Below are 8,883 nucleotides of genomic sequence, written 5' to 3'. Positions count from 1 at the left end.
GGAGAACCACCTTTCCCAAATACGGGCAGGACAAGAGGCTTCAGGAGGGCTGTCTCAATAAAAGAGGGAATAATGTTTGCACATGGATCAGGATGTGATGCACAGTTCTGTCAGGGAGCTTTGTATGCAAAACCAACCAACTAAGCCAATTAAAACAAAAATAAATCAATTATTCACTCCAGAGGTAAAGAGTTAAATAAGAGAGAACGAGTAATCTTAGCACAGTACATGGCTCAGTGTGAATGACAGTCACACACTTACAGAAATGTGACCACTGAAATATTTGTTTCATCCACATCATAAAACAGTGCTATAACCATATCTTGAGCAAGGGAGGAAGGTGAGAGTGACAGAAAGGGGGATGTAAGCACAAGAAAACTAACTCCTCATCTGACTTAGCAGGAAGTCAGTGCATAATATCCAAACTCGCAAAATCAAGAAATAGCAGCATAAGCATGTTGTTTAGAAGGTTTTCGGATTCGGAAGCAGTTGCCTCAGGGGTATGGAATCAGGTATGAAGCAGGGTGGCCTCGGCAAATGTTTCTTGATGTAACATTTGTAGTGCTGTTTTGACTTTTTCTTTTTCTTTCTTTCAAGAGAAAGTTTCTCTCAGTCGTTCAGGCTGGAGTGCAGTAGTGCAATCATGACTCACTTCAGCCTCCACCTCCCAGGCCTTTAAGAGATTCTCCTGCCTCAGCCTCCCAAGTGGCTGGGACTACCAGTGTGTACCACCATACCCAGCTAATATTTTGATTTTTTATAGAGACTATGTCTCACTACATTGCCTATGTTGGTTGCAAACTCCTGGGCTCAAGCGATCCTCTTGCCTCAGCCTCTCAAAGTGCTGATTACATGTGTGAGTTACTGCACTGCACTGTTTTGACTTTTTAAACTATGTACATATATTGTTATAACTGTTAAGGCTACAGTCGAGAAGATCTTTTTTTTTTTCCCCCTCTTTGAACCAATGCAAAAAAAAAAAAAAAGCATGTTACCAAAATTATAAGTTGTATGAAACCACATTTATATCTATTACATACATAGAAAAATATCTAAAATGACATATACCAAGGTGTTAACAATGACTACCTCTAAGTGATAGAATTATGATTTTTTTCTTTTTAAAAAATGTATCATTATTTTATTCCTTTTTATTTTCTTCAAGATGGAGTCTTGGTCTGTCTCCCAGGCTGCAGTCCAGTGGCACGATCTCAGCTCACTGCAACCTCTGCCTCCTGGGTTTAAGCGATTCTCCTACCTCAGCCTCCCTAGTAGCTGGGATTACAGGCGCCCGCCACCATGCCCGGCTAATTTTTGTACTTTTAGTGGAGACGGGATTTCACCATGTTGGCCAGGCTGGTCTTGAACTCCTGACCTCAAGCAATCTACCTGCCTCAGCCTCCCAAAGAGCTGGGATTACAGGCGTGAGCCACTGCGCCCGGCCTATTCTATTTTTTAATACATATATTAACTCTGTGAAAAACAAGAAAATTAATAAAGCTTTTAAAATGAAAAAGAAGAGTGAGAACAGCAGAAGAAAATAAATGATAGTGGATTTGAGTCCAGAAATCAGGCCCTGCTACTTCCTAGTTTTTTATACTTGGCAGATTCTTATCCTTTTGGGACTTTAGATTCCTCAGTTTTAAAGTGGCAATACTGTTATCTATTCTCTCTCCTGTGAGGGGTTATTGCAATGTTGCGCAAACCTGCCCAGATATAAACATACTAGGCCAGATGCAGTGGCTCACGCCTGTAATCCCAGCACTTCGGGAGGCCAAGGCAGGTGGATTGCTAGAGCCTAGGGGTTCAAGCCCAGGAGCTGAAGACCAGCCTGGGCAACATGGCAAAACCCTGTCTCTACAAAAATTTTAAAAATTAGCTGGGCATAGTGGCACACACTTGTGTCCCAGCTACCAGGGAGGCTGAGGTGAAAGGATCGCTTGAGCCCGGGATACAGAGGTTCCAGTGAGCTGTGATTGTACCACTGCACTCCAACCTGGGCAACAGAGTGGGACCCTGTCTCAAAAACAAACAAACAAAACAGATATAAACATACCAGATAGGACAAGGGGCATGAGAAGAACATGCAAAATGGGGGAGTCTCTGTACTTCGCATGCCTTCAACGGCATCATGGCCTTTCTTCCCTAGGGATGTTCACTCACTGGTCACGCTCCCTCAGCCCACCTCAGGGAAATTCCTCCAAAGCTCCTTTATGCACAAGCTGGCTAGAGATTGAAATTCAAGGACTCTTCCCTTGTGCCTCTTCTTGTTTCGTGACTTTCAAGGGCAGTCTTGCTGAATCAGATCTTCTATATCCACCTTATGCAGAAACGTTGCATTTACCAGGATGCGCTGACTTGCCCCTACCTCCTCCAAGGCCCATTCCTCTCAACTACAGTCACCTGCCAAGCTACCATTTTTGGGATTTTGAACAGGGCCTGGTGGGGAGAGAGAAAGAGAGAGAGAGAGAGAGACTCAAAGGTGTGTTCCTCTAAAGACATCTCCAAGAATGAGAGACCTTAGTCCTGAGGACAGTTTCCTTAGAACCAGGTTGCTTTGAAAGGCTGAAGATTCACAGTCAGAATCCAGGAGAGACTTGAAAGTTTGCAGGGGGACGTGAGTGTATTTAAAAATTAATCAACTTTCATCCAAAGCTTTGGAATGCAGCAGTGTCCCCTCAGCCAAATTGTAAAGCCTGAACCACCAGCTGGTGCTCTGACTTCATTCTCACCATCAAAGCCACTTGCTTTGACAAAGTGCTCCAAGAGGAATCCTGAACTGGGAGTTATTAGAGTACGCAACCCACAGCCTTATCTCTAACTCTGCTAGCCATGCAATCTTGCCAAGTCATTTAACTTCTTTGTGTCTTTTCCTTATCTACAAAATAAGGCAGTCATTATGCTGGTTTCATGCTAAAGGACTCGTTCTCTTCTGCAGGCGTGCTCACAGCTTCCGCCATCTGTGGTTCCTCTGATGTTTTCGAGAGTTTCTCTTCATTCTCCTGTCTATTCTCATTTCTTCCTTCCTCAATTGTCTCTGTATCTCTCAGTCCTTTGGCCCAATTTTAAAGGCACAGGATCAACATGTCCCTGAACAAAATGAGAGGAGAGCTGCCTCTGCCTCCCCAGCTACCAAACCCCACAGCTCTCATCTTCCCCCATGGAGTGCTGGTCTTCCAGCTGTCCCCCAGCAGCAAGCTTCCTGGAGGTACAAGCCACTGACGCTTATGGAGTAAAAGATGCCCAGGGGCTGCCCATGGGGTCCTTGATAGAGTAACAGGATTTTTGGGGGGGGGTTGGGGGGACGGGTAATTGTGTTAGTCTGCTTTGCATTGGTGTAAAGGAATACCTGAGACGGTGTAATTTATAATGAAAAGAGATTTATTTGGCTCACAGTTCTGCAGACTGTACAGGAAGCATGGCACAAGCATATGTTTCTGGTGAGGCCTCAGGAAGCTTCCAATCATGGTGGAAGAGAAGACATGTTATATGACGAGACAGGGAGCAAGAGAGAGAGGAGAAGGTGCCAGGCTGTTTTAAACAACCAGCTCTCCTGTGAACTCCTAGAGTGGGAACACTCTCAATACCACGGGGAGGGCGCCAAGCCATTCATGAGGGATCACACACCTCCCTCCAGGCCCTACCTCTAACACTGGGATCACATTTCAACAGGAGATCTGGAGGAGACAAGCATCCAAACCATATCCAATCTCAAGGACCCTTTTTTGCCCAGAAAAGATTAAGAGCTACTTTAATTTTTAAAACTTAACCTTCAATCTGTTTAAATTACTAATTTAAAATCTTAGGTCTGCCTTAAGATTTTAATTTTAATATAGAGATTTTATTACTCTTCATAAATATAAAAAATGTTAACACTTTTTTTTTTTTTTTTTTTTTGAGACGGAATCTCTCTCTGTTGCCCAGGCTGGAGTGCAGTGGCACGATCTTGGCTCACTGCAATCTCCACTGCAATCTCCACCGCCCAGGTTCTAAGCAATTCTCCTGCCTCAGTCTCTGGAGTAACTGGGATTACAGGTGCGCACCACCACGCCCAGCTAATTTTGTATTTTTAGTAGAGACGGGGTTTCACCATGTTGGCCAGGCTGCTCTCAAATTCCTGACCTTAGGTGATTCACCCTCCTCGGCCTCCCAAAGTGCTGGGATTACAGGTGTGAGCCACCATGCCCGGCCAACGATCACTTTTACGGGGGCTTTTTAATTAAATGCTGGGTCCCATTTAAAATTTAGTTTGTAAAACTCATTCAAATATTTCATATCATGCTTATATATCAATATATTTTATTTCTCTCATGTCAGTTGTCTAAAAACTTCTTATAGCTCTAACAAATTAAACTTTAAAATATGAAAAACCATATTCTCTCAAGTATCCCAATACCGAACGCAATTTTAGAATGTCTTTTAATTTAAAATTAGAAAACTAAATCAATTTCTTAATTACATATTTTGTTATCAGAAGGATAATTGTTATTCTAATGGGTCAGTTTCCTTTAAATATTACAAATACTTAAAAAACTGAATGTGTATAACAAAAACATTATGAATTTGATTCTCTTAAACATTTCTTCGTTTTTTCCTAAATTTTTGCAGGATTAAAAATACTTACCCCATAAGGTAAAAAATCATGTCATTTTAAACACTCTTGGGTTACCTTCCCAGGCAATTTTGTGGGTTCCATCTCAGCTATATTAGGTTTGCTACCAATCTCAGATCCCTGCCTCCATCCCACTGTCGTGTTCAGGCCTGTTTCTGAGTTGCCTTTTCTCACAGCCTTCCTCCCATCCATTCAGGTAACTCCTTACCTGATGCTTTTCTCCCAAATCACCACTTGGTTGATTTCAACTAATGTATAATATATGCTGCTCCATTCTGTTCTGATTTTTCTTTCTCTCTCTCTCTTTTTCTTTTTTGAAACAGAGTTTCGCTCTTGTTGCCCAGACTGGAGTGCAGTGGCGCAGTCTTGGCTCACTGCAACCTCTGCCTCCCAAGTTTAAGCAATTTTCATGCCTCAGCCTCCTGAGTAGCTGGGATTACAAGCATGCGCCACCATGCCCAGCTAATTTTGTATTTTTAGTAGAGATTGGGTTTCACCATGTTGGTCAGGCTGGTGTCGAACTCCTGACCTCAGTTGATCCACCTGCCTCGGCCTCCCAAAGTGCTGGGATTCTGATTTATTTTTCTATTCATCCTATTGGCACCACAGCGCTTACAGACATTTCAATGCCATCCTAAGGAATTCCTCACTGAGATTTGTCTAACTCAGTTTTGTTTTCGCAGTTCCAAGTTCATGCCACTGTTGGGTAGAAGGCAGGGAGAGAAGACAGAGTGGGTAAAGAGCATTTCCATTGCTGAATGGCTTTCCCCATGGCACCCTCCTGTCGATAAGGATCAGGGAACCAAGCACAGAATGTATCATTGCCCCTGCACTCTTTCTCCATCATGGGGTCATCACAGTCGCCTCTCATCTGCCTGACCTCAGGATTTCCCCTGCAGAGTCCTGAAGACTTACCAGGGACCAGGCAACCCAAGAAACAGTTTACCAAGCCAAAGGTCAGTGAGTGATTTCGCTCATGCTCTCACATTCTCTCCATCTTTCTCTCTCTCTTTCTCTCTCTCTCTCTCTCTCACACACACACACACACACACACACACACACCCCTAATCCTCTGTGGCTCCAAACACCGGCTCAAAATTATTCCCGTCAACCTTTGTGAGGTCAGGCACTTCCTAAGCAGATGCTGCTAATTCTATCACATCCTTCAGCTGTTGGCAATGACGTTGCCTAGCCTATTTCCTTTTTGGTTTGCTTTTATAGCACTCTTACTTGAATATCAAATGGCTTTTTGTACCAAGGCAGCCAAGTTGAATGTCTAGTTTAAAACAGATAATTTTGGGGTGAGGGAATAATTTTGTATAAACAAAATAGCCTTAGGCAAGTCTCCTTCTTCCAACCAGAGGCTGTTGTGGTTCAGTGAAAGAGCACTGGCCACGGAGCGGGAGGGTGTGGGCTCCATTTCAATAGCTGCTACAAACTCTACAACTTGGGCCTAATTCTGTGAGCATCAGTTCCTTCACCCGTGATATCACTGACATGGACATGGGAGCAATTGCTAAGGTCATTGCCAAGAATAGATCTAAAAGCACATGAAACACTAGAAGTTTTTTCTTCCGTGGCCTCCAGTATCTCACATGCTCCTGGTTTCCTTTAGTCTCATTGCCTGGTCCTCCTCAGTCTCTTTGCTGGTTCCTCTCTTCTCCCCAGCCTCGGAATATTGGGCTTAACTGGACTTCTGCTTTCCTTCTCTCCTTGCTCCACTGGTGATCTTATCCAGTCGCATGGGTTTTAATATCATCTATAGGCTGATGACTCCCACATTCATATCTCCAGCCCAGGATTCTCTGAATTCCAAGCTCATACTTCTACCAGTCTATTCACCATCTCAACTTGGGTGCCAAATATTCACCTCAAACTATACATTCTAAACCTGCTTGCCTGCAGTCTTCCTAGTTTAGCTCACAGCAATTTCATCCTTCTGGTTGATTGGATCCAAAATCATAGAGTCATTCATGACTCATCTCTTTCATACCTCCCATCCTTCCATTCCATCAGCAAACTTTGACTTCTATCTTCAAAAGATAACGCAAATTGAATTGTTTTTGCATCACCAACTACTGCCCTGAGGCAAGGCAGCAAGAAATCTCACCTGGATTCTTGCTGGAGTTTCCTAAATGGTATCCTTGGTTCTGCCCTCACTCCCTTCCACTCTCCTCAGTCTGTTTTCAAATAGCAGATGCAGTGATCTTATTAAACTATACATTGGATCATGTCACTCCTCTCCTCAAAACCCTCCAATTTCTACCCATCACATTCAAGGAAATTACTGTTATTTATCACTTACTATAAAAATGGGGATCATGATAACACCTATTTCATAGAGTTGTTGTGAGGATTTAAGAAATCAATATATGTGACCGGGCACAGTGGCTCACACCTGTAATCCCAGCACTTTGGGAGGCCGAGGTGGGCGGATCACGAGGTCAGGAGATCGAGACCATCCTGGTTAACACGGTGAAACCCCATCTCTACTAAAAAGACAAAAAAAAATTAGCCGTGCGTGGTGGTGGGCGCCTGTAGTCCCAGGTACTCAGGAGGCTGAGGCAGGAGAATGGTGTGAACCCAGGAGGCAGAGCTTGCAATGAGCTGACATCGCACCACTGCACTCCAGCCTAGGGTGACAGAGTGAGACTCCATCTCAAAAAAAAAAAAAAGACTTTGGAGGTATGCACTATTATACCTATTTTACAGTTGAGGAAACTGCATTACAGAGAGATTAAATAAATAAGCTCCCTAAAGTCACGTCGCTAGGGAGTGGCAGAACTAGGCTTCTTCTGCAGGTCCTTGGCCTCCACGCCCTGTACTTTCGCTACACTGCCTCATCAGTAAGCCTTCTTCCATGACACGCTCTGGATGCTGAATAGTACCCCCCATCATATGAAGGGAAAATTCATTTACTTAACCAATTCCTCACAAAGTCCTCTGATCATTCCAAAGGCTCTAACTTAGGCTAACAAATTCATTTACTCAACAAATACTATTGAACAACAATGTACTAGGTGTTGAAGACACACCAAGGAACACCCAAAAAATAGACACAAAGTTCTGTCTTCATGGAGTTTACATTCTGTTAGAAGTACTTTTAATAATATACTGTTACAAGTACTTTTTATAGTGGAAGCATCACTAGAGACCTGACTTGCCTACTGACTCATTGTTTTTCTCTCCTGAGGCGATCAGGCTCAGCTTCATTCATTTGGCACATCTTGTGGGCAAGGCACTTGGCTAACATCTGTGGGAGGAACAGAAATGATTCAGACATGGACTTTGCTCAGGGAAGGTTGTATATTACCATGTGCCTAGGTATCTCAGCAGCAGTACTTGTTAAACATGTTCCTGGGTCTGTCCTGTGCTCTCTCATTTAACATCTAAGCTCCCTAAGGGGGAAGAACATCCTTGTGGTTTCGTTTTTCTCTGCCCACAGAGCCTAGAAGAGTGCTTTAAATACACTGGCTTTGCAGTTTATGTTCTTTATTGAGTACCAACTTCTAGAAAGATTCCTCAAAAATCTATTTGGCCATAAATTTTGCTCCCCACTCTTCTGTCCTTAATACCACATTTATTCCATCAGCAGACAGAAGAAAACTAAGACTATAAGAGCTAACCTTTTATAATTGTTAATATTTTCATTATCCTTTCCCTAATTAATTTTAACTATTTTAACCATTTAGCCACTCGGATGCAGGAATCCTGATAGTCTACGGAAAGGTCATGTCAAAGACTGATTGCCCCCCGCCACCCCCAGCCAACACATACACACTTTAAACCCTTCAGTGATTTCTCACCGTTCTTAGGAAAAACAGTCAAATCTTCAGCAAGGTCTCTAATGCACAAGGCCCTGAGTGGCCTGGCTGTGCCTGCCCCTCGGCCTTTTCCTGCAGTGTCATGAGTTATCTTGCTCTGGGCACTGCAACCACAGGGCCTGCTTGTGGTTTCCAAACACTCCTGCTCCATCCTGCTGCAGGGCATTTGCATGTGCAGTTCCTGCTTCCTAGAAAGCATTTTCTTCTTCATCCTTTAGACTCAACTCAATCATTACTTCCTTAGACAAGCCTTCACTGGCCCCGGGGTCCCGACTCCACCCAGCATCATATCTTCTCATAGCATCAGCCCCTCTCCTTCAGGCCCCTCTTCAGCCATTCCTTCATCCCAGGTATAATTTTACTTTTGTAGATGGAAATATGTTATTAATGTATTTCTCCTCCACTATGTTTCATAAGTACAAAGACCATTTCTGATTTTTCTCACCA

This window comes from Mandrillus leucophaeus, unplaced genomic scaffold (assembly GCF_000951045.1).
Source record: "Mandrillus leucophaeus isolate KB7577 unplaced genomic scaffold, Mleu.le_1.0 Scaffold596, whole genome shotgun sequence".
Lineage (NCBI taxonomy): Eukaryota > Metazoa > Chordata > Mammalia > Primates > Cercopithecidae > Mandrillus > Mandrillus leucophaeus.
This window is presented reverse-complemented; position numbering follows the sequence as displayed.